Here is a 27,084-nt window from a genome sequence, read left to right as displayed (position 1 = left end):
CATTTGCTACCCCAAGCAGGTAAACAAGTGCTTCATAAACAAAAGATGAATGAATTATGCTTGAAATTATAGCAATGAAATGGGGCAGATTTTTTTTAAGTATATATAAGTCAAGACTATCTTAATGAAAAACATTTTATGCCTCTTATTTCCACAAGAAATGTTAGCTTTTTCACATATAGTTTATAAAGCATAAAAAATACTCTGTTCATGAAAAATATACATAAAAGCAAGCTTGGAAAACCAGGCTACTAGTTTGGAAACTATATAGAAATTGCCAAAGCTTCATGCACACAGGAACTCCCTGTTTTCCAAAGCTGCCATTCCAAAAATACCAGAACATGGTCTATAAATCCTCTGTAACACTTTTGCAGTGATATAAAATCTAATGAAAATATTTCATAAATATCATCCTTTAGCTTATTTGTTATCCTCTACAGAGAAACCACAAGGAAAGCTTGCAATGTTATGCAATGAATCCAGACCTAAAGAAAAACATGATGTCTCATGGTTCCTTCTAGAACTTTCTGTATGTTATGTGTATGTCTACACATGCAGCTTGAACAGAGCCAGGTAAACCACAGAAATACCTTATTTCTGTCACTAGTTCAAGCAATATGGACATGAAAACCTCGTAACTTCTTACACGTCACACTGTAATACAAGACTCAGAAAGTATCAATGGCAGCAGTAAGCTAGCTACTGGGGGTGGGAGTGCACATTACCGGCTCCCGTGTCTGCCACTCCTGCCCACTGACCCCTTCCAATCACCACTTCCCCCAATCATACTCCATTGTTGTGCCTCCTGCTCTCACAGTTATGGATAATTTCATTCTTCCTGTGGGCTCTTCAGAGAGATTGTTTGTGGGCTATATTTTGCAGTAAGTTGAAAGTCTTCAGATTTGGAAGAAATCATCCTTGAGTAAAGAAATTAAGAACTGATAGAGAACTGACATGAGAGCCAAAGTAAAAACTTAAAGTACACTGGGCAAGGAACAGGCTGGTTTCAGGATTTATTACTAGAAAAGGACAAGGCTGTACCATCAAAGATACTATGAAAGAGACATATGACTTTATTCAACTATTTATTGAGTACCTATTACATGCCAGCAAATGATTAATCTCTAATGGAAATGGAAAATATATGCTAATGAATGCTGGAGGAGAACAAGAAACACCAAAATATAATACAAAGAACTTGGATGGAAGAAGCAGTTGATTGGCCTATTTCAGACTTAGAGAATTCTTGGAGCTATCAAGTGACCAAGAAACTTCTAGAAAGTGAGACAAGAATGCACTTGGTTTTTATCAGAAGCTTTTTTATACATTTGCTCATTATGTTTTACCTGCATAAAAATTTTTTAAAAAGAGGAAGTACACAAAGTAGAGACTCATTATCGTTTTTTGCTGATGGAGGTAGTTGTTTTGTGGATTTGGTTCATGCACTATGACATATCAAATAAGGAAAATGCACAGAGGCAAGATAGGTGGACTAGGGTGTTGAGCTGTTAATTTGTTGACCATGATTAAAGATAGAGTTCACACTCCCCATTACTCTCTAAAAAAAGTTACTTTAAGACTTTTTAATCTGAATTCTTCCTGACCCCTTTGAGCAGGTAACCTAATTATTACAAGCTGTTCCATACCACGTGGAGGCTGCATGCACCCAGTCCTTAAAACACAGACACACAGCTTCACTTCTAAGTCAGATGGTTAGTTTCATTTTCAGGGAAACTTGTTTCTTAAATTTTACTTCTTCCAGTATGTGGCAAAGGAAAGACATGGATGTGATTGTGTTTAGCACCATTCCAGTTTTTTCTGACCATTTCTAAAAGAAATTATTACCAGAATGAGAAATTTATTAACAAAAGATAATAATTTATCAAAATAAGACATAACTGCAACCACTGCACTTAGCAACATGCCCAAAGACATTCAGAAAGAAAAGTAAATTAAAATATTGTCTTAGACATATAATGGACCTCCACTAATGAGACTTTTGAGAGAATGAGTTGAGTAACAACACAACTATGAGGAAAAGAATTCAGAAGGTCTCACTGGGCCTCGGCTTGCCTATCTTGCTCTCCTTACTAGAGTATCTGCCCTGCTCAATCGTCATCCAAAGTCCACTTATCCTTCCAGACCCAGTCCAAATGTCATCTTCTCCAAAAAGCTTGTCCTTATCCCCTCAACCTCATTAGAGCCTCTGCCTCCATTGAACTTCCAAAGTGTTCTATTTTTGCCTGTCTCTAAGACTTACACTATTCTGCCTTTATTAAAGCCATTTTATACTTCTTAACTTTTCTATTAATATTTAGACATTTTGAAAGCAGGCACTGAGTATCACACACTACTTCCTTTCCATGCAGACCTAAGTAAAAGACTATATATACATAGTAAGAACTCCCTACAAGTTCTTTGAATTAGTTCTAAGTGTAACAAACAAGGAAGAGAAGGGAACAATACTGGAAATGTGGTGGCCTATGAATTAAACCTTTATTCCTGTCTGTTATGAAGATTTGCATTTTCTTGGCCAATCAGACTATGAAAGCAAAGAAAGATGGATTCATTTATCCTGACTTTAGTGTAACAGGTGAGTAAAAGCTATACAGTTTACTTTTAATTAATACACCCTTGTGTTTATTGCTGCATTATTTACAAGAGCCGAGATATGGAAGCAACCAAAGTGTCCATCAACAGACAAATGGATAAAGAAGATGTGGCACATATACACATCTGGAATATTGTTCAGCCATAAAAAAGAAATCCTGCCATTTGCAACAACATGGATGGACATAGAGAGTATTATGCTAAGTGAAATAAGCCAGGCAGAGAAAGACAAATACCAGATGATTTCACTTATTTGTGGAACCTAAAGACAAAACAAAATGAAGAAGTCAGCAGTAGACTCACAGACAACGAGAAGGGACTGGTGGTTACCATAGGGGAGGGGTGGGGTGGCTGGGTAAGGTGTGTGAGGGGAATAAAGAGGCACAAAAATCTTAGTCATAATGTAAGCTGGTCACAGGGATGGAAGCACAGCAGGAGAATACAGTCAGTTTTTCTGAAACATCTTTCTGTGTTGACAGTAACTGCACCAGTGGGGTTGAGGATTTAATAATATGTGTAACTGTTCAATTCCCATGTTGTATACTTGAAACCAATATAACATTATATATCAACTACACCTCAATAAAAAAATATACTTTAAAAAACATACATTTGTTTCAGTATTATATAATTGTAACTAACTCACCTAGTGTGAAGTTCCTCACCTAGAGAGTGAAATTAACTCTTAGTCAAAAGCCATCAGATGGTGGTTAACACCACTTGGTCTGAGAAGCAATTACTGTTGGTGCCTGAGGAATCTCTGTCTCCTCCATGCTCCTATTTTACCCTCTCCCAATGGGCCTGAGCTAAAAACACCTAGTTATATAATTTAACTAACTTAAAGATAATTTAAGTAGTATATTTGAAATTTACAAGACAGCAAAAAATAAAAGGGCCTTGAAAGGAAAGGAGCGACACATAGCAGCAATTCACCGGAGAGTTCCGCTTTATTAGGGAAAGGTGCTGAGTTATATAGGAGGGGGCATGAATTGATTGAGGTGTCACTTCTACGGGGCTGGTGTCTGTTGGCTAGGTGCTGGGATTGGGAGGGGGGCGAGAGGTGATTGGGCTTCAGGTGGCGCCGGCGGGAACTGAGGACCCCGAAGAGAAGCCGGAAGTTTGCCATCTTACTGGTGGGGACCCTTCATTCCCCCCTTTCTCCTCTATGGGTTTGTGGACGTTGTTTTCTCTCTGGCTGCTTCCTGCTGAACAGGGGCAGAGAAGGGAGTGAGGGCTTGAGGATTGGGAGGAAAGGGTTGATAGGACTCCCCGCAGTAAGGATGAGTAGATGTGGACTTCTTCAGGTTTGGAAATTAATGAAGGTTCCCTGTAACCATAGGTTGGCCAAGAGGATATGGGTGTCAGGAGCCAGGCGTCTGCGGCTATTGTTTCCAGGAACAGTTTCCAGTGGAGAGAGGGGTCCATCTCAGCATGTGGTGAGGAGGTCACGTTAGGGTGAGGGATCTTCTGTGGCCAGAAGCTGGTAGTTCCTGAGTAAAAGCTGGTTGAAAGCTTGATTAGAGATTTTTCCGACTTGGGATTTGATGAACTTTATTATACAGGGTAAGAAGAGACAGGCAAGAAGAATGATTATTATGGGGCCTGCAATGGGCCAGAGCCAGGTGAGGAGGGGGTTTGTTAGTGTTGACGAGAATGGGTTGGAATTGGAAGCAGAGTGGAGACTGGAGGCAAGGTCGGTGAGTTTGGTAATGTCAGTTTCTACAATGCCAGATTCGTTGATGTAATAGCAGCACTCTTCCCAGAGGAAGACGCAGGTGCCGCCCTTCTCGGCTGTAAGCAGATCTAGGGCCTGCCGGTTTTGAAGGGTGACTTTAGCTAGCGAAGTGACCTGTCTTTGGAGAGAGGCTAGAGAATCGGCAGTGGATGTCAGGGCTCCCTCAAGTTTGGCGTTGAGATCTCTAACTGCCTATAGAGAGTGACCCAAGGCTTCTCCCGAAAACCCTGCCCCAATGGCTGAGGTGATCAAAGAGCTACTGACCATGATGGGAAGGAAAGCAGCTCTTTTTGTGTGCGAGGGCAAGGGAGGTTGGAGCTCAAGGAATTCTGCCATGCTGTAAAGTGTTAACTGTGGGATTAGGGTGACGAGAATGCAGGGTGTATCGGAGTTGAGAGGCAGTGAGTTGAAAAGACTGCCATTACACTAAAAGAAGTGTCCCGGTTGAGTAAAAGTCTTAGAGCCGGAGGTAGGGGTGTAGATAGAGAGGCAGTGAAGTGCGCTGGAGGGGGGTGGAGTTGGGCTTACACACTGGTGGATGGTGAGATTATCTGTGTATTCTGGTTCCCATAGGGGTATGTCTGCCAAGGGGCAGAGGGGTTGTCTTTCTGCATGGAAGGAGTAGTTGGAAATATTAAGGGGCACGGCGGCCAGCAGTGGGCGCTGTAGTGATGCACACAAGAAACAATTGTCTGTGTTAAGGGTGTGGTTGAGAAAGATGGTGGTGTCCTGAATGAGCTGTAATGAAGAGTAGGAGAAATGGGAAGAGGGGTGGGGATAAGAAGATGAAGAGGCACTATCAAGAGTTTGGATAATGACTTTTTCGGAATGTCTGCTATCTGATGCAACTTGAGAGATATGGGAATGAGAGGGAACATACTTTCGAGAGATATGAAGGGTACTGTGGAGGGTTGAGGACCCCCCGTAGTAAACTGAGGCTGTGACTCTGGCAGCCCATCGAGAGTCCCAGGGATCTGGGATTGATAAGGAGAATGAGCCGTTGGGATATTTCATGAAACGGTTGGAGGAGTAATACTGTGGGTACTGGAAGTTACCTATGTAGTGAATTGTGCAAGACTAGTAGGGACATCTCCTGTAGGTATCTGGCCATCGCCTGCAATAGGCTTGTTTTTGGTCATAGAGGAAGCAGAGGTAGGGAGAATAAGGGTAGCTGCTAGTGAACACTTCGGTGGAGGGAGGAAAGTGGAGGTATAAAGGCTCAGAGCAGCTTTTCAGAGGGAAGTCTGGTGTGGCAATGAGGGCAGTAACTTTTGTTTGATGCTGTGTGTAAGTCTCTCTGACTTTGAATAGCCATACAAAGGAGGCTGGGGTGGCAGGGAAGACAATAAGAATGAGGAAAAAAGCAAGAGAGCAGTAAAGGAGGAAAAAGTCATGATTCGGGTATGGATGGCAAAGGGGGTGAATGGGATTTTGGAGGAAAGAGGACAGTAAGGTCAGGAGTCTGGAGGGAGGGAGAGTCTGTAAACTTTTGTAGGTTAAGAGATTTTTTAGGTGATGTGGGGAAAGAATGGTAAGGGGCGCCCTGAATGTCAGTTTATGAGCTTCTTTCTGCAAGAGCTGTCTAGTGGCTAATGCTCGTAGGCAGGGGGCCCATCCCTGAACTGTGGGGTCTAATTGCTTGGAGAGATAAGCTACTGGGGCAAAGGATGGGCCATAATATTGGCTTAGGACTCCTAGAGCTTGACTGGACCTCTCATGAATGTATAATGAGAAGGGCTTCGACAAATCAGGAAGATGGAGAGCTGGGGCTTCTACAAGGGCTTGACGGAGCTTAATGAAGGAGTGTCGGGGTGAGGAGGATAATGGTTTTTTAGGGGGGCTCTTGCTGAGGTCGTATAGGGGTCTTGCCAACAGGGAGCAGGGAGAAGTTAGGGATCTATGCTCTAAAATATCTAGCTAGGCTTAGAAAGGAAAGGATTTCTGTCTTGGTTTTGGGAATGGGCAGGTCAGAGAGGAGCTATTTTCTGTCTAAGGTAATGGACTTTCTTTGTTGAGATAGAAGGAATCTGAGGTAAGTGACAGAAGGGGAAGAGATTTGAGCTTTGACGGGGGATACTCAGTAACTTCTGGAAGCTAGAAGGTTAAGTAGGGAGGCAGTGTCAAGTTGAGACTGTTCCCACGAGAGACTGCAGAGTAGAAGATTGTCTGTGTATTATAAGGTGGACTTGGAGTGATCATGATGAAACTGTTTGAGGTCCTGAGCTAGGACCTGTCTAAAAATATGGGGACTATCTTGGAAGCTTTGTGGCAAAACTGTCCAAGTGAGTTGTTTAGAATGTCTTGTGTATGGGTCCATCCAGGTGAAGATGAAAAAATCATGGGAGCAGGGGTCTAGAGGGATAAAAAATGGGTCTTTGAGATCTAGGACTGAGAAGTGGGATGCTGAGGCAGGGATCTGCGATAAAAGGCTGTATGGATTTGGAACTAAGGGATGGATAGGGACAACGGCCATGTTGATGAGGTGAAGGTCTTGGACAAGGCGGAAAGATCCGTTGGTTTTTTTAACAGCTAATATGGGGGTATTAAATGGGGAGTGAGTGGGTCTGAGGTAATTTATGTTTAAGAGATCTTGAATGATGGGTTGGAGGCCTATGAGGGCTGAAGTGGTTAGGGGGTATTGGGCCTGACAGATATACTGAGAGGGGTCACGTAATTTGATAGAGGCAGGGGGACATAGGGCCACGGAGGGGCTTGTAATGTCCCAAACTTCGGGATTTACAGGGTGTATGAGGGCAGAACCGGAGCTTTCATTGGGTAGAGGGGGGTTGTCGGCAATGAGGGCCATCAGAATGGGAGTACTGGGGGCTGTGGGAGTGGATATAGTTATGGAAACGTGGAGGAGGGAAAGGTTGTCTCGTCTTAGTGAAGGGATGGGACACTGGGGCATAACCAGGAAGGAGTGGGAGAAAGGTATGGGACTGTCTAGGATTGTGCATAAAAGGGTGGGTGGGGGGTTTAATAGGAAAATCTGTTTACCTCCTACTCTGACTATAGGAGTAATGGCTGGCGTGGTAGGGCCCCGGTATTCTCACAAGACTGAGAAGGTGGCTCCTGTATCTAGGAGGAAGGAGATGGGGCGACCGTCTACTGTTAAAGTAACCCTGGGCTCCTGTTTGGTGATGGAAATGGTCGGGCGAGAAGCCTCCGGGCCCCGTCAGTCTTCTTCTGCCAGCCCCACTACGGCGGGCTTAGGATGGGGGTTGTTCGTCCAGCCTCCCCTTCGGGTGGTTGGGCAATCAGACTCCCAGTGGCCCTTTTTGTGGCATCTGGGGCATGGGGTGGTAGGAGATCTGGGGGAGGGGCATGCCCTTGACTAATGTCCCTCTTTTCCACACTTGAAACAAGCTCTTGGGGGGGGCTTGTCTGTAGAGGGGCGCCCAGGTTGTGGTTTTATCAGCTGGGCCAACATCTGGAAATTGGCCTGATCAGCCTTTTGTTTACCGCGTTCTTTCTCCTCCTTCCGGTTATGGAAGACTTTAAAGGCTACTGTTAGGATCTCAGCCTGTGGGGTAGCGGGGCCCTGTTCTAACTTTTTGAGTTTAGCTTTAATGTCGGGGTAGCTTTGAGCTAGGAAGTATGTCATAAGGACATGTCTTCCTTTATGTGTTTCTGGGTCTAGGCTGGTATACTGTAATAGGGCTTGAGTGAGTCTGTCTAAGAACTCAGAGGGGGTTTCATCTCTCTTTTGAATTATGTCTTGGAGCTTTTGAAAACTGACTACTTTACGAGCTGCCTTTTTCAGACCTGCTATTAAGCAGGAGGCAAAAATATTTCGAGAGCAGAGACTCATGGCGGTGTTATAATTTCAGTGTGGGACTTGTTCGGGGACAGCAGTGGGGCCAGGGGGATAGGTGGGGTCAGTCCTGTGGGTTTCGGTAGCCTGCATTTGGGCGAAGTCCTAAACTCGTCTACGCTCTTCAGGGAGGAGAGTATTGGCCAGGAGCATGAAAATGTCATGATGTGTGAGGCTGTAAGACTGGAGGGTCTATTGAAACTCCCTGTATGTCATGGGATCAGTGGAAAAGGAACTTAGGCGTTTCTCTAGTTAGGCTAAATCTCTTAAGGAGAAAGGGACGTGAACGCGCACGATGCCTTCGGATCCTGCTACCTCCTGGAGGGGGGGTGATAATTTTGGGAGGCTCTCGGGACTGAGTCTGAGGGGGACTGAAGGGTTCTGGCTCAGTCTGTGGGGGAGTGACGCGGTCTAGCCGTGCCTAGTCGAGCAGGTCCTGAAGTGCAGAAGGGGGGCAAAGAAAATAAAGAAAGATAGAATCGGACCCACATGTCGCCAGCTAGCAGCCCAGCTGCTTGCCTCTGCTGCTTTAGTTGGGCTTGAACTCATGACTCTGAGGTTAAGAGTCCCATGCTCTACTGAGCTACAGCAGGGCTCCAGTTAATTGCTTATGGAATGCGTTGTTTTCTATTCCTGCCACATCGGCAAGTGGGGGAAGGGCATAGCTAGAAGCAGGGGCGGTGTTTCTACACATCTTCAAGGTCTCCCTATTTTCAGAGTGAGGAGTCTTGGCAAGATATGTTTTGTGGACAGATAACTTCTAAGGACTGCACCGGTTGTTCTCTAGCTTGTGCTTTCCCATGCTGCATTCAGACATGGGGGAAGGTGCTTTCCCATTCTCTCTACAAACATGTGAGAAGACAAAGGCGGTCCCTAACAGGGGAGAAACAGGTTGATGAGGGCAAAGACGGAGGAGGCCCTTGGGACCTAGTTAAAGGGGGGGCTGAAAGGCTCAGGCTTAATCTGCGGGGAGGTGAGATGGGGGAGGAGATGGTGGGGGAGGAAGGGAGAAGGGCTGTTGTAGGAGAAGAAGGGGAAGGGAGTGAACAGGAGGCTTCTGCGGGGGCAGCGGCTTGCAGGCTAGGAGAACTTGGGAGGGGGCAGGGGGAGGAGGAGGTGGAAAGCTTCGATATAGGGAATCTCCTTCCATTTTTTCAGGCGCTGGCAGTAGTTAAAAAGATCGCGAGTAATGTTAGGATCAAGAGTTCCCCCTGTGGGCCATTGGTTGTTATTGTCTAGGGGGTATGTCGGACAATCTTGGGAGCAATATTTATGGAGAAGTTTTGGTTTTATATCAGGCATCAGGGAGAGGGTAGCCAGATGCTTAAGCAGGCATTCAAGAGGTGAACTTTCAGGGAGGGATGAGGAGGCTCCCATGGCTAAAGGACAGAGAAGGAGACAAACAGGGGAAGACGAACGGAGATCCTCGGACTGGAGGCAGACCGCAAGGAGACAAAGGGCGTCCCCGATGATCCTTGGTGGTCTGCGGAAACTCGTATACGAGTCGGAATTTCTTAGGAAGTGTGGGTCGTCACCCAGACTTCCCTACGAAGGCAGAGTGCCGGAGTCTCGAGGTACCTAGCGCTAGGCGTTTTCGGCGGACGGAACAGAAGGAGGAGGGGGGGGAAAGGGGAGCATTCTCATCCACAAAGGAGTCACCTCGTTTATGGCTGTTGGCGGGGGGGTGCCTGAGAGTCAGCCGCAGCTGTGAAGGCCTGAGGCAGGGATTTATGACTGTCGGAGGAGGGGCCTGAGCATCCGCCCCAGCCGTAAAGGCTTGAGGCGGGGATTTATGGCTTTTGGAGGAGGGGCCTGAGGGTCCGCCGCAGCCGTGAAGGCCTGAGGCGGGGAGCGTTCCCTCCTCATCCCCGAGCGTCAGGGCCTTGCGGATGATCACGGTCAATGGCACTGCGATAGCTCGGGGAAGAGTGGCCCACTCCAGGGGGAAAACTTACCTAAAGGCCAGAGAGGAGTGGTGAGTGTGATGAGCCAGCACCGGAAAAAGAGGACGAGGGTAAGCTGCTGCTGGTGTCAGAGGGAAGACGGGGCCCAGTTGGGGTGTCCCGTCTCCCGGGTTTCGACACCAATGAAAGGAAAGGAGCAACACATAGCAGCAATTCACCAGAGAGTTCCGCTTTATTAGGGAAAGGTGCTGAGTTATATAGGAGGGGGCATGAATTGATTGAGGTGTCACTTCTACGGGGCTGGTGGCTGTTGGCTAGGTGCTGGGATTGGGAGGGGGGCGAGAGGTGATTGGGCTTCAGGTGGCGCCGGCAGGAACTGAGGACCCCGAAGAGAAGCCGGAAGTTTGCCATCTTACTGGTGGGGACCCTTCAGGCCTTATGTTAAATTTACATATAGAACATACATAGAGATAGACAGTTTTCTATATACAATAAAATAAATCTGACAGGAATTTCATTTTCTATCATCAGAAAAACAAGAGAAATTGGGTATGAAATAGTTACGAAAATAAAGAAAGCAAGCATCTGACTTTTCCTAACTCCATTTGGAAAAATTTCATTTAAATGTTACAAGATATTAATTTACTTTTCAAAAGAGAGTAAATGCCTGTGACATATTTCTGGATTGTGAATTATATGCCACTTAAATCTCAGCAAATAGAGATGGATTACTTTCATTACTGACATACCAGCAACATTCTGGGAAGAACAGAGCTACCAGAAGTTTATAATCTTGAGAAAGACTCCCAAATAGAGCAAGTTTATTTGAAAATACCATCAACCAGACTTTCAATCAGAACCAAGAATTCTTCAAGAGTAATAACACCTTTGCAGATTAACATGACATTACAAACCAGAAAGGCAGGTTTTTACCAGATGCACAGAATGATAACTATTACATTTGAGACAAACAACTTACTCCTTCACAAAGGGGAAATGAACCCTTCAAAACATTCTTTAATGTTATGCCTCTAAAAATTTACTGTATTTTTATTTGGTGTTTTTAACATAATGGATTCCAAGTTCTCTGGGAAAACATAAATTACACTACACTTTTTAGCTCAGGCCCATTAGAATAAGGTAAAAATAGGAGCACGGAGGAGACAGAGATTCCTCAGGCACCAATGGTAACTGCTTCTCAGACCAAGTGGTGCTAACCACTATCTGATGGCTTTTGACTATGAGTTAACTTCACTTTTTAGGTGAGGAAAGGAAAATAAAACTCTCATTTAGTCTTTTTTTTTTTAAGTAAAAGTGTTCGTTTTTCAAGGTGCTGTGTATATTTTTCATACAAAGTGAGTTCATTCAACTTGATACACTTTTCTCAAACTTTCATCTAATGTTTCAGCTATCTATTGCTATAACAAATCACCTCAAAACTTAGTGGCTTAAATTAAGAGCAATTTACTCACGATTCTGCATTTGGGCAGGACTCAGAAGGGACAGCTACTGTCTGCTTCATAGGTGTTGGCTAGAAAGTTTCACTTGGGCGCGAGAACCCAGGATAACTTCATTCATGTACTGACGCCTCACCTGGGTGACTAGTATGGTTGGAGGCTGCCTGGGCCTCTCTCCCTCTCTTGTCTCATAATCTAGGGTCTCCCTCCAGCAGCACAGTCTGACTTTACATAGTGACCAAGGGCTCTGAGAGAGCAAAACAGAAGCTGCCAAGTTCCTGAAGTCCAGATCTGGCACAGCATCACTGTTGCTACACCCAGTTGGTCCAAGCAAGTTATAGGGTCAGCCCGGATGGGAAGGAGAGAGAAATGGATTCAATCTATCTCTTGGTAAAATGAATGACATGAATATATAAGGAGTGACTGGAAGAATCATTGGTATCTGTCAATAGACAATCTACCACAAATCACTTCCCGACTTTCCTAAACTTGTATTTTTTATGTTTTCCTCTGCTCAACTCATCTTCATTGTAATATTTCAAATTACAGCAAAAGAAACAAATCTTGAGCATCTGAATGTATGGAACAATGCTAGATACCTTCTTAAACTTGATCTCACTTACTACCATAAGAGCTGTGTGAACTTGGCATTGTTATTCCCATTTTACAAATCAGTCACAGAGGCTGGGAGAGGAAAAGCAATTTGGCAACAGTGACACATAAGTAAGTGGTAACAACAGGATTCCAACCCAGAAATATATGATTCAGAAGCTTGAGCTCACTCTCCTACACTAGTGGTTCTCAAAGTGTGGTTTGAGGACCCCTTTTGGTAGCCCATGAAGTCAAAACTGCATTCTTAATATTACTGATTTGTCTTTTGTCATTTCTGTTCTCTTGCCCTCAAAAGCAGTTTTCCAGAGGTTACAGAGTGTATGATCTCACAACAGACAATGCAATAGGAATATATGAGGTCTGGCTGTCTTCTATTAAGTCAGATATTAAAGAAACTTACAAAAATGCAAAAATAATATCACTCTTCTCACTAAAATTACTCTGCAAAATACATTACTTATTATGAAAATGCTATTTACATTGACATGTAATGCTTTTGGGTTTTTAAAAAATGAATTCATTTTTTATAGTAAGCATTCCACCTTCTTTGTTTACTGAGATATATATAATGAAATGCAGAAATCTTAATGTACAGCTCGATGAATCTTGATATGTGTCTACATTCATGTCACCATCATCCAGACCAAGATATCAAACATTTTCACTTATTTTTCCTCCCTTTACCTACTTTACCCATCTCCCAACTCTCCTCTCCTATGGCAACCACCAGTTTGTTTTCTGTGTCAATGAGTCTCTCTGTGCTTTGTTCGTTTGTTTTGCTTTTAGATTCTGCATATAAATGAAATTATAAGGCATTTGTCTTTCTCCAACTTATTTCACTTAACTTAATACCCTCTAGGTCCATCCATGCTGTCACAAATGGCAAGGTTTCATTCTTTTTTATGCCTGAGTAATATTCCACTATGTATATGTATCATATCTTCTTTATGAATTCATCTATCGACAGCATAGCAACTTAGGTTGCTTCCATATTTTGGCTATTGTAATAATGCTTCAATAAACATAGAGTGCATATATCTTTTCAAATTAGTGATTTTGGCTCTTTTTGATAAGAAGTAGAATTGCTGGGTCATATAGTATTTCTCTTTTGAGTTTTTTGAGAAACCTCCATACTACTTTCTATAGTGGCTGCACCAATTTACATTCTCACCAACAGAGCATGAGAATTCCCTTCCTCTACATCTTTTCTGCCAACACTTGTTATTTCTTGTCTTATTGGTATTAGTCACTCTGACTGATGTGAGGTGATATCTCATTAGCTTTTGATTGGCATTTCCCCTATGGTTAATAATGTTGAGCATCTTTCCATGTGTCTGTTAGCCATCTGTATGTCTTCTTTGGAAATATGTCTGTTCAGGTCCTCTGTCCATTTTTAAATCACATTCTTTGGGTTTTTGGGTGTTGAGTTGTATGAGTTCTTTTTGTATTTTGGTTATTAACCCCTTATCAGATATATCATTTGCAAATATATTCTCCCATACAGTACGTTGCCTTTTCATTTTGCTAATGGTTTCCTTTGCTGTGCAGAAACTTCTTAGTTTAATGTAGTCCCACTTGTTTATTTTTGCTTTGTTTCCCTTGCCTGGGGAGATATAGCAAGAAAAAAATAACTAATGTCAATGGCCAAGAGTATACTATGTTTTTTTCTAGGAGTTTTATGGTTTCAGGTCTTATATTTTGGTCTTTAATTCTTTTTTTTTTTTTTAGTTTATTTTTGTAGATGGCAAAAGTCAGTAATCCAGTTTCACTCTTTTCCATGTAGTTCCCCAGTTTCCCCGACATCACTATTGAAGAGATTGTCTTTTCCCCATTTCATATTCTTGCCTTTTTGTCATTAATTGACCATATATGTGTAGGTTCATAGGCACATCCGTTCTTGTGCCAGTACCATACTGTTTCAATTACTGCAGCTTTATAGTATAGTTTGAAATCTGGGTTTTGTTCTTCTTTCTCAAGATTTGTTCTTTCTCAAGATTTCCCCAGCTTTGTTCTTCTTTCTCAAAATTGCTTTGGCAGAATTAGTTCTTTAAATTTTTTGGTGTTAATTTACAATGTAGTAAACATACTTAGAGATAATCTAATTAACAAAGTCTGAGGTACTCGTAATTTTGAAGAAAGTAAGGGGATCCTGAGACTAAAAAGCTTGAGAACTACTCTATTAACAGGTACATTCTTGATGACACATATTACAAAATAGGCAGTGTTCTTGATTCTTGCATATTTGAACAGTCTTGCAAAACCTTCCCCAATTTATAAATGAGGAAATCAAGACCCGAGAGATGAGTGAATTCCCTACAGGCCCAGGCCTGGCTAACTGAAGGTCTAGGAATAGAATCAAAGCAGCATAATTGTTACTAAACATTGCCTTTTACAAATCTTGTTAGAAGCTCACAAAAATCTTGTCAGTAATAAAATGAAAACAAAAGAAACAACCAAGTAGTCCACAAGGAAACTCAGATCAAATAGCAGCATTTTTTCTTTCTGATAACTGAAAACAGAATTTCCAGAGTGGTGAGCTATTTTCAAGACTGCTGCAAAGCATACTCTGTTTGTCAAGTTTGCATTAAAAAACTAAATCCCAATAAATATCAATGCCTGAAACACAAGTCAAATATTTGCTTCTCTTACATGTCTTGGACATCTTCTAAATGTTTCAAATTCCTGAATGTTATAAACTTCAAAAATTAATCTTTCTAAATGTGTTGTGGTATCCTGAATTAGATTCTGGAACAAAAAGAGGACATTGGTGGAAAAACAACTGAAATCCAGAAGTAATCTATAGTTCAGCTATTAGTATTGTATATAATATATTACTTGTATGGTTTCCCAGTTTTAACAATATAGCATGATTACAGAAGATATTAACATTAGGGGAAGTGGAGTGAAGGATATTCAAGAACTCTCTTAATTTCTGCAACTCTTCTGTAAATCTGATTTGATTTGATCTCAAAAATTTTTTTAGAAATTAAACTTTGAGCTAAAAATGTTTCATAGGCAATAAGGAACACAAAGTAAACAGAAACCCTGTCACATCCATTCAATTCATTACAAGTCAGACAGTAACATCAATAGTGAAATGTAGGGCAATGTAAGACATTTTGCCTACCACAGCCTTTTTTTTTTCCACCTAAGAAAAAAAATGGGTTATATACCCTTAAAATGGAATCTTGGAGAATGCATTAATAACACTGTATTGTTCAGGATATTCAAATGATTACTTTTTAAGCTCATAAACCTTATCAAGCGGGAAAATATGTATCAACCCAAGAATCTGTTTTGTAAATATAATCCCTCACTTAAAATATAATTATCATTTGAACTTTAATTTGAACGATGAGAATAATATATTTCAAATTTTTAAGCATACTATTTTTAATATTAACAATTATAAATTCATACTAAAAGCAATCAACCTATTTTATATAGAAGGTATAAGCTTTGAAAATCCATTCATCTCACACTATTTTCAAAGTGTGGTGCACAAAATTCCCTGCAAACTTTTGGCTCTCTTGCCATCAAGATGTAGGTCTAATTCACCTCCTTGATTCTGGACCAGCCTATGACTGCTTTCACTGATACAGTATTGCAGAAGTGTTGCTAAGCCAGTTCCCCTGTAGCTTTTAAAACAACAGGCTGCTTCCTCGTTGCTGTCCTGGAACCCTGAGCCACATGAAGGAAGTCTAGCAGTGCTGGCAAAGGGACCCTGTGGGGAGACCTTGAGACTACGTGAGAAGGAGTGGGGCTCAGCTGAGCCTGACCTTTCAGATGCCCTGCCAACACACCAAACCTGTGAGTGAAGACATCCTAGGTCATCCAGAGCAGCCCAGCTGCCTGATGGATACCAACAAGTGTCCCTGGTCGATACAGTGGACAAAAATGGCCCAGCTGTAAGATAAATTCTAGCTGAAATAAGCAGGCGACGAGAGGCAACAAAGGGCCAGGCAGTTTATTTGAGTGCAATTCCCGGGTGATATTCCCCTGTCTGGCTATCACAGGCCAGGGAAGTCACACTCAGCAGGGCAGGCAGCGAGTTTTTAAAGAAGGTAGGAGGAGGCAGAGCTTAGATTTACAGCAGCGCAGAGGACTGGCTAGCCTAAGGCACATTTTTCAGGTTAGGAGGGGACAGCAGCTGGGGACTTTGGCACGTCATCAGTGTCTGACGTCCTCCCCCCTCCCCCCAGTGCCTTCAACCTTACACCAGCCAAGTCTTGCTCAATGTCTTGACCTAGAAATCATGAGACATAATAAAATGGCTATTGTTTCAAGCCACTGAGTTTTGGGCAGTTTGTTGTACAACTGAACAACCATAAATAATTAGACTAATGGTAAAACTCAATTGTTCTCAGCCTGAAATGTAGATCCCCATAAAGAAGAGTCAAAGCATATACTGAACACTCACTATTATTTCTTCTGTCTTCCCATTACAAGTTAGGTAGGCAAAAAGCAAATGTGAGATAGGAAAGCCTCAAAAATTTCCAATTAAAAGCTATTCCATACCTACAAACTCCCTGCACTAGAACCCTTCCTTCCACCCTTGTTTCTGGCACACCTTGGCGCTGTCCCTAGGGGTCACAGCCCTGGCTTATATCTGGAACTCTTGAGAGTATACATTGTTACCAAAATAAATATTTGGTTTCCTTAACTAGAAACTCCCCCTTGATACTGGATTGTTTTTTCCCTGAGTGGTGCTCCTTGCAGGTAAGACACAGCTCCTATGCTGTCTCAACAAACTACTCTGTTCAGGCCCTAATTCTACTAACATTTTTTTCAGGATTTATTTTTATCTTGTACAATATCTAGTTACATGATACAAAAATGCTCATGTTTAGGAAAAGTGGAATTTTAAGAAAGTGAATAAACTCACACCAAACACAATATATGTTTAGATAGAGTGGATCCCCTTTCTTCTGTCAGATGAAGATTTAATGACAGTGGGATGCTCAGGCCCCCAAAAGGGCATCTCCTTCTTCTAGGTTCTCTGATTCCTCTTGTGAGTGATCACTCGTCTGGACCTCCACCGGGGTACTAGATGTCTCTCCATAGAATAAATGTCTCTCCATTCAGTACTGAGAAACTAGCTCATACTTATTAGTTCCACATACGGCCACTAGCAGACTGCGACACCCTGCAGTCTCTGTGATCTAAAATTTTCATAAGTCTCTAAAAACTTCTCAGGAAAGTTGAGATCACTTACCTTTAGATTTTCCATCAGGTGTTAATGTTGGGGTACAACTTAGATGTCTGCATGGGTCATGTAGAGCTTAAGACCCCAGGGACTGGAGGGTTCTTGCAAACAGAAGACCATCCCTACTCAACGGGGTGGCTGATAGGACACCCTAGCTGATTTTTGCCTCATGCTTCCAGTTGCTAAAAGATGTATTCATAACATTTCCTGATTTTCGCATCATTGTGTCAGCCAAGTGAATAAAACATGGTCTTCCAATTTGTGCCATCCATTGTAAGTACTTAGAAGGAAATAAAGATGGAGCAAGCAGCTTGTTTTGTCTGTACTTGACGCTGGACTCAGACATGTCTCCATCAGCCTCTCCACCTCTGGCACTTTTATCTTTCAGGTGAAATAATCTATCTTCCCAAGCAATGCCCAGAGAATTCCTAAGAAAATAGACTTTTAATAAAAGGACATACCAACCTCTTGCCCCATGACTATTGCAAGTCTGAAAAATTACTCTTTTGTAGAAAAAATATTTCAACAAAAAAAGGATAAAAATAGTTATAATTATTGAAATGACTTAAGTAAAATGATTCTTGGGTCACTTTGGGAGGCTTTTGTGAAGGGCAAAGTTGTGACATGTCCTGAAACCCTTACTTTGAGTGCAACCCTGTATTATAATGTATGATAGAACACAGACTTCTGATATGCAGGGCGTCACAACCTTCCCCGCCCACTTTCCCCACACATTCCTCCCACTCACTGATCCCTGAAGAACAGGACTGAGAGCCAAGCAGGGGTAGGAAGAAGGCACGATGGGACCAAGACACAGGGTGACTAAGAGGGTTCATTGCGTGGAAGAGTGAGAGGCCTGGAACTGTGGGGGCCTTAAATGGGAGAGGATGAGATATTTACTCAAACTTTTTATTTTGAAATAATGTCAAACTTGCTGAAGAGTTGCAAGAACAATACAAAGAAGTTTTGTATACCCTTAACCCATAGATACGGTTGTTAAAATTTTGCCACTTAGGCTTTTATCACTATTTCTTTCCTCTTACTGAACCATTTGCTAGTAAGTTCAAAACATGAGACCCTCCACTTCTAGGAATTTACCCTAAGAATGCAGCAGCCCAGTTTGAAAAAGACAGGCACCCCTATGTTTATCGCAGCACTATTTACAATAGCCAAGAAATGGAAGCAACCTAAGTGTCCATCAGTAGATGAATGGATAAAGAAGATGTGGTACATATACACAATGGAATACTATTCAGCCATAGGAAGAAAACAAATCCTACCATTTGCAACAACATGGATGGAGCTAGAGGGTATTATGCTCAGTGAAATAAGACAGGCGGAGAAAGACAAGTACCAAATGATTTCACTCATATGTGGAATATAGGAACAAAGAAAAAGTGAAGGAACAAAATGGCAGCAGAATCACAGAACCCAAAAAAGGACTAACATTTACCAAAGGGAAAGGGACTGGGGAGGCTGGGTGGGAAGGGAGGGATAAGGGCGAGGAAAAAGGAAAGGGGACATTACGATTAGCATGTGTAGTGGCAGGGTGGGGGGGGCACAGGGAGGGCTGTGCAAGACGGAGAAGACAAGTAGTGATTCTACAGCATCTTACTACGCTGATAGACAGTGACTGTAATGGGTTTTGTGGGGGGGACTTGGTGTTGGGGTGAGCCTAGTAAACATAATGTTCCTCATGTAATTGTAGATTAATGATGGAAGGAAGGAAGGAAGGGAGGGAGGGAGGGAGGGAGGGAGGGAGGGAGGGAGGGAGGGAGGGAGGGAAGGAGGGTCTAAATAAATGATCTCTAAGGTTCTTTCAGATCTAAAAAAAAACATGAGACCCATCACCCCTGAGTGTATTAGTGCTTTTTACCTACAAACAAAGACCCTCTACTACATAATCCTGGAACAACTATCAATACCAGGAAATTTTATGCAGTATGGCCATCTAATCCATTGGCCCCATTTAAATTTTGTCAATTGTCCCAATTTTGTCATTCAGAGCAAAATGATCTGATCTAGATCATTCACTGAATTTTGTTAACATGTTCTTTGTCTCCTTCAATCTAAAACTATTACTCCGTACTTTCATGACCTTACTATTTTCAAAGAGACTAAGCCAAGTATTCTGCACAATGCTCCCCAACATGGGCTTGTCTGATGCTTCCTCATTATTAAGTTCAGGTTATGTATTCTGGGCAAGAAAAATGCAGAAGTGGTGCTACATTTGTGTTGTATTCTTTCAGGTAGTACATGGTGTCAATTTATCCCACCACTGGTGGAATTCAATGGTTTAAGGTAGACACTGCCAGGTTTTCCCACTGTAAAGTTTCTCTTTTATGCTTTGTAATAAATGTTTTGTAGGAAGATATCCTGAGACTTTGTAAATATGCCCTTCTTCCTCTACTCGCTTATTGTAGAATTATAGGTTCCAAACTGAATCAGCTGTAACTGATGCTTATCTGATTCTGTCATTCCTTCTACATATATTGATTGGTATTTTACTACAAAGAAACACTTTATCTTCTATTTATTTATTTATTCATATATTCACATTCACATGGACTGAAGGATTCCTCTTGAAGGAGATGGTAATAGTTTATTTTGATGTATATTGTCCCAGAGTTGACCAGTAGGAGTCCTTTCAAGGTAGCTCCTGTGTTCTTTTGAGAGGTCCCATCATTCTTTGAGCATTTTTAGTATAAAAAATCATTACAGGCCTTTTACTTTCCTGTCTCAGCCTTGAATCAGTCTGTTTTCTAAGGAGTGGAGAGTGATATTTGGAAACCAAGTCACATAAGTCAGAATCACATAATAAAATGGATAATACTGATATTTATTGGCACATATTAGCACTTACATATACTAACTCAATCCCCACAGCAGGCCTACAAGAGGATAGAACAGCTAGCACTTACTGAGTATGCGCCATGCACCATGTCCTGTTCTAAGAGCACTGCATCTTTACATAACTGTGCAATCATTTGATCCTCATATCAGTTCAAGGTAATTGATGTAATTATTTTCCTCACCTATTATAAATAGGTGTTATATTTGGAGACAAGATAATTGAAACCCATGGGTTAACTAATTTTCCCAAGAGCACGCAGACAGTAAATGGCAAAGCCAGGATTAAAACCTATGCAGTCTGGCTCCAGAATGCCCTCACACTGTATCAAGGGGGCTGGAGAAAGGGTCTGAGGCTAGAGTTCTCTCAAAAATAGGGAGAGTGCTCTTAAAACTTCTATTTAAGAGCCAAAGGACCCAGGTAGGTTAACCACAGATGTTAAAGGTTCTTAAAGTGACCTGGCCAAAAATTTAAGTTGGTTTTACTTGAGAAGACACTGTGGCTGGTCCTTGGAGGGTCTATCTGATCCTACTGACCCCTGCAGACCTGGAGAGTCACTATGCTGGTAAGCTAAACTGCTCCTGATGAGCAAGCAGTCTCCCCCAATATCTCATTTGACAGGTTCCAGTTTGATACTCATCTACCAGAAAACATACACACACATTTCTGTCTTCCAGTACATGATAATTTACCACTGCCCAAGAGTCCTCTTAGCCTGCCTGACTAGTTACTCACCAAAAGACAGAGAAAAATTACAACCCATGGTATGGGGCTCAAGCATGGAATGAGGGAGACAAAGATGAATAATCAGAACAAATAGTGCCTATGAAAAACACAGAAGAAAATAAGGGGAAAAAGCAATGGGCACTTTCAAGAAGAGGCTATTAGAACACAAAAAAGGCTTTCTAAAACCAAAGAGCATGATTTCTGAGAGTAAAATTTCAATAGACAATATAGAAAAGGGCATGGTCACTACTAACAATTTTCAAGGTTCTAAAAGATCAAAGAGATATCACAAGTAAAAACATCAGAGACATGGAAGACATACCCAGAAGACACAACTTGCAGAAAATGGATCTTCATGGAGGAAAACTGGTCACAAATGGAGAAGAAATAACTGGAGGGGACAGAATAGAAGAAAACCTCCATGAGCTGAAAGAAGAGATAATTCTATAGACTGAAAGGACTCACAGCAAGCTCAGGCAGCAAGAGCGATTAAAAAATAAATAAAAAGACACATGCCTAGGCTTGTAATATATTTAAACTGAGAAGGGAAATCATTTGCAATGATACATCTTACTATGTGCATGAACATGACTTTACTATTCAACTGTCTGCATTAATATAACTTTACTAGTTCAGGAACCTCTTACCCAGGAAGATGAAGTTACAAGTAATTTTATTTGTCTCAGGAACTTTCCAAAAACCTACTTATCCAATAAATAGTTCAACTAATCCTTATAAAATAGCCCTTAATCAGTCCAGTTTTAAATTATTTTATCAAAACTTTGTCTAATTCCATGTCCTTGTACTGAACAAAACCTGCCTCAAACCAAATTCTAAGAAACCTCATAAAGCCTCCCTTGCTGCCCTCCCTCCTCTGAAATGCTTTCAGTGTCACAGTCTACCTTATTGCACTGAGCAATCAACTTGGCTTTATCTACAGGTTATTCTGCAGTCTTTTCAGAGTTAGCAGTCAGAGACTCCAAAGATTAGGAGGAAATTATGTAGTCATTCAGACAAATTGGACAGAGAACTTATAGAAGGAAAGAAGCAGATTGCAATCAGATTTCTCGACCGTAACACTAGAAACTAGAGCATGGTTAAACAATGACTACTGAGAGAAAGAGCCCAACCAAGACGTTCTTCACCTGACAGGGGAGACAAAAACCCTTTCTGAACATGTAAGAACCTATTTAACCAATGAGTCCAAACTGAGGCGGATGTGCTCTCACTAGACAGAGATCTCAAGATATAGAAGACACAGAAGAGAGGGGAAAGCGGCACGAGTAACAGGATGAAACGAATCTGACTAGAAATTTATAGCTTATAATTTAAATGTTTACTAAGAGACCTGCAATTAAAAAAACTTAGTAGTTGAGAACAAAAAATTCTAGACTCTCTAGGTAAAACCCAAGGTTGGAGGATATTATTTCATTTTTTATGTTAATATAGAATTTTTAATTATAACTGCTCTGAAAGTATCAGTGGCAAAGGTAAAGCCAAAAGCCTGCATGTTAATGATGAGGTGGGTAGAGAACCAAGGAGAAATTTGACCATGTAGCAAAACAAGAGACATGAACAATAACAAAACATAATAAACAGCAAATAAAAACTAGCTGGAACAAATAATAACAAATGTAGCCTTTATGATAAATGCAAGTGGTGGAGGAACTACAACAGTCTTTTGGAAAAGTAATCGGACACTAGACACCACACATACCCCTTAGAGCTAGCTACCTCACTTTGGGGAATCTGTTCTATGGAAAAAAGAACACTGGCAGTACAGCCACAGGTGTTTATCGCACCATTATTTGAAAGTGGAAAAATAAAATCCCCCCACCTTCATGGCCATCAGAAGAATTAGAATAAACAACATTATCCATGATGCTGAGAAATGGTGTGAAAACTGAAAAGAGCTGGATAAATGTGTGTGGAGTGGAAGTGATGCCCATAAGGTGTTTCAGTTACAAAACAGAGTAATATTTTTAATTGGTGGTGAATTAAGTTTTTCTTATGCATCTCTGTTCTGTTTTTTTTTTTTTTTTTTTTAATCAGGGGAAAGCGCGAACGCAGTCCCCCACTACCACAAATAATGCAGTCGAGTTTCCCACATTTGGGGAAATTGCAGGGGTCAGCACATCCGCAGTGCAATGGATAAGCCTCGCCCTGGGAAAACCACCTTCGTGATCATGGTATCTCCCCTGCCAGGTAAGTCTGTTCTGTTTTTTTACTTATTACAGCAGCATGCTTTACTTTTGTAATTGCACATTTCAAAATTTCAAATTTTGTAATTTCAAAAACATCTAAACAAGAAAAGAAAAGGTGGTGGTTCAGTCATTTTAAGGCAGGAGAACAGCACAGATCTGTTCAGTGGCAGCTGAAGGCTAATCAGGGACACTTTACCCAGCTCTGCTTCTGACTCACTGCAACCTCAGGCAGGCTGCACGAGCACTCAGGGTCCCAGTTTCTTCTTCTGTGGAGTGGAAGAACTGAACTAAATAACAATCCCTTCCAGCGCTGGTTGTCAGTGAGTATGCAAGAAAACTGTAGGCAATCTTTTGGAAATCGCAACTGACTGCCTGCCTCTTTCTCTATGAACACTAACTTACCCAGAATCTGGTCAAGGGTTCCTGATTCACCTTGAGGGAACGCCCAACCCCGCACCCAGGAAGAAATTCCGCCAGAGGGTATCTGAGAGAACTGCTGGACCCACACAGCCACAGCACAAAAACTGTTGAGGAGCCCCTTTATCAAACAGGGTCTTTTCCCCAATTTTATAGGAAGGGGAATAAACTCCTGCCTAGGCTATGTAGAAATGCAGAAATAATTTTAAGTAGCAACATTTCTTCTCAAATTTCTGAAAACATAAAAAGGGAAAACTATCAGAACAAAAGTGTTACAAATGGGCTTTAGTCTTTGCAAGCTTTCTGCACACATCACACCTCTGAAGCTGGGCTCCTGTTCCAGCACCCTGCTCTTTCATTTGCTGTTTCTTACTCCAGTGCTCCTGAAAACAATGTGATGGGCATCATGCTTGGGTGCAAACGGCTGCTGCTTTTCTCAAGTCCCCTGCACTCCTTTGTTTTCATTCCTACTTCCCTTATTTCTTCACCTTCTGAAATTTTGTACCAAATGACTAAAGCTACTTATATGCCTACACCATCTAAGATTTCAGCCAGAAATCTTTGGAGGCAATACAGTTGTCACAGAATCAGCTATGTATCTATTACACTCAGCAAGCACTTAACATACTCTGTGCCAGAGACATTCAAGTCTTCATTTAAACTTCACAATTATGTCTGCCAAGACAACAGTAGCCTCACCTTTACAAATGGGGAAACCAAGGCTGGGAGTCGGCTGAGTGACTTGCAAGAGCCATAGAACCAGCAGGTGCGGAAGCCCAGGTGTGCACCCCGGCCTTCCACCCACATGATCCTTCCTGAGTGCAGAAGAGTAGACAGCATTTCTGGCTAGAATAATCAGAAAAGGCTTTCTTAAAGAAATCCAACATATTGTGAAGTCAGCTAAACTTTTATAAAGAACTTCACATGTTTAAATTCAATGATCCTAAGAAATAAATCTCTCCTGTATCTACTTTTAAGGATGTACCTACATGAAAATTATATGTATCTACTCAGTAAGACATCTCTTTCTGCTATAATAAGAACTGCGAACTACAAACTTTAGCCATCAACAGAAACACCTTGACTCTGGTAAGCAGGCAATAACTACTCTTGAATAACATTAAGAAAAGAAAGGAGAGCAGGAAAGCACCGGATTCATAATGGGTTTCAGTTATGTCTAGACAATCCACCACTCACGTTCACTGAAGTTCCACAAATGTCCATTACATGCTGTCTCCATAATCAATTTATTCTGTTTGGGCAAATCATAATCCTTTAAAAAGATGCTATAAATATTAAGGGGTAAAGATTCTATAAATCAAAATAATCTGAGTTGAATCTGACTTTCCCAAAGAAATAACATTTTGAATAAAGACATGTAGTCTTGAGCAGAAAATAGTTTATATCTGATAACTATTTTGTAATGATTATATGTAAACTTGTTTTTTTACCATGAAATGGTTTTGGATATTGTTATGTAAATAATGAAACAGATATAACCTAAGAAATTTGCCCCATAGTAGATTAATCACCAGAGTGGAAACAAGAATCCAATCCTCCTAACTGGTCAATATTCATCATGTTCACTGATTTAAAATGTTATTTAAATTACACTGTAAGCAGCCAATATTCCCCTAAAAAGCTGCAAGAAAATAAAATTTTAATCATTCAAGCTATATAATAACATTGAATTACATGTTTGAAATTTTTGTAGTAACTCATTAATCCTCAAGGAGCAAAGCACCTAATTAAATCTCTCAATTCTTTGGGGGGAGAGAGAGAGAGAGAGAGAGAGTGTGTGTGTGTGTGTGTGTGTGAAATAGTTTATACATTAGAAGGAAACACAAATGTACTAGAAGAATTTATCATTTAAACTCTACAATGAAAATTATTTTGATGTGTCACCAACTCCTAAAATCACAGTTTTTGAAAACTTTTTCTGTAGTACTTATTAAAGCAAAATTCATCATTTCTACATTGTAAGGGAATTTAACCAAAATGTACAGGGAAATGTACAAAAGCCAAGAAACATGGTCTTTCTTTCAAAGCAACTTGAAAAATGTGTGTTTAACCAGTCCCTGCTTTGAGAGCTAGGCAGTCCAATACAGTAACCACCAGCCAAATGGCTATCGAGTTCTTGAAATGTGCTTGGTCCAAATTGAGATGTGCTGTAAATGTAAACTTACACACTGGATTTTGAAGGTAACATGAACAATTTTTATATTGCTTACATGCTGAAATAATATTTTAGATATATTGGATTAAATAAAACATGGTATTAAAATTTTTTAACTTTAAAATGTGGTTATTAGAATATTAAAAATTACCTATGTGGCTCACATTATATTTTTATTAGACAGTGCTGCACTTAATATTTTTATGCTAAAGTAACATAACTGCTGATAGCTAGATGCCTGGGTTGGAGAAAGGGTTCAGATAGCTGTGATTACTAATTCTTTTGTTATAGACCCTACCCGTCTCGTCCTGGCTCTGCTCTTAAGCAGCTGGGTGACCTGTAACTGCCACTTAACCTCTCTGGTGCTAAATCCTCATCTGTAAACCTAGAGAACATCTAATATCAAGGCATCATTTTAATGATAAAGACACTGAGACCGCATGTCCTGCCTCTGGTTCATCACTCTTTTCAGAGCACAGCTACACCACACCCCCTTCCTGATTTTAGCTGTTCAGTGACCCCATAATATATTCCTAATCCTAGGGACTGTCCTAGAAGTATGTGTCACTCTTTACAGGAAATGGATAGTGTGAATGGGTCTGAGGAAACCAATCCCACCTTTGGGGGTAACACTGTCGGCATCCCCTCCCCATCCCCAGCTGAAGGGAAGGACTTTCCCATGGTTGGTGGCCCACAGAGTTATTTGCCATATCAAAGGGAGGCAGTATGCTGGGCATCTTCACAGCTCTAGGCAAGGCTGTGTGACCCTAAGGCGAGTCTGCTGAATCATGCTCCAACTTGGTTTCCTTATTTGCAAAATGCATTAATAATACCTGCCCAACCCACAACATCCACTGGCTTGGAAGATCAAATAAAACAGACCTAAAAGCACAAAGCACCACATACATGGTTACAGTCTCATTCCTATCATGAAATGCTGTCCAGCGCACAATCACAGCGTGTTCTGTGCTAACCAGGCTCTGCAGCACATGAAAAAGAAAAGGCACATTCAATAAATTTGCTAAATTAATTTTTTTAGGGGGAAAAATAAGAATAGATGTAGATCTCATATTTTTCAAGTTTAAAAGAAACCCAGGAAGATGCTGAGTAATAAAGAGCTAACATTCATTCCACATTTACTGTGCACGAGGCTTGTTCTACATTCTTAATATTATTAGATTCACACAGAATAACGTATGCTGCAGATGAGAAAACTGAGGCACAGAGAGTCACTAGCCCAGTGCTTTCAATATGGAAAGATCTGAACCCAGTCCACCAGCTATGCAGCCCATACTCACAACTGTGCTGTCTTGTCTCTAATGTACAGAGTACAATGTTTCATAAATAAAAAAGAATTCTGGGGGGTCTGTGT

The 27,084-nt window shown here is 41.3% G+C and overlaps 1 protein-coding gene, 1 long non-coding RNA gene and 1 other non-coding gene across 6 annotated transcripts in view; 1 reads left to right on the top strand and 2 right to left on the bottom strand.

Moving 5' to 3' along the window:
* Positions 1-27,084, bottom strand: part of EPB41L4A (erythrocyte membrane protein band 4.1 like 4A) — a 268,086-nt gene that overhangs the window by 153,768 nt on the left and 87,234 nt on the right. The gene's annotated exons all lie outside the window — the stretch shown is intronic.
* Positions 10,068-27,084, top strand: part of LOC140848787 (uncharacterized) — a 31,625-nt gene continuing 14,608 nt past the window's right edge. The window contains exons 1-2 of the long non-coding RNA XR_012129918.1: positions 10,068-10,173; positions 22,968-23,120. This is a non-coding gene — a long non-coding RNA (uncharacterized lncRNA). The remainder of the gene's footprint in view (positions 10,174-22,967; positions 23,121-27,084) is intronic.
* Positions 22,965-23,128, bottom strand: LOC140844901 (U1 spliceosomal RNA). The gene has a single exon (XR_012123437.1). It is a non-coding gene; the product is annotated as a U1 spliceosomal RNA (small nuclear RNA).

The sequence above is a fragment of the Manis javanica genome, chromosome 1 (genome assembly GCF_040802235.1).
Source record: "Manis javanica isolate MJ-LG chromosome 1, MJ_LKY, whole genome shotgun sequence".
Lineage (NCBI taxonomy): Eukaryota > Metazoa > Chordata > Mammalia > Pholidota > Manidae > Manis > Manis javanica.
This window is presented reverse-complemented; position numbering and strand designations above follow the sequence as displayed.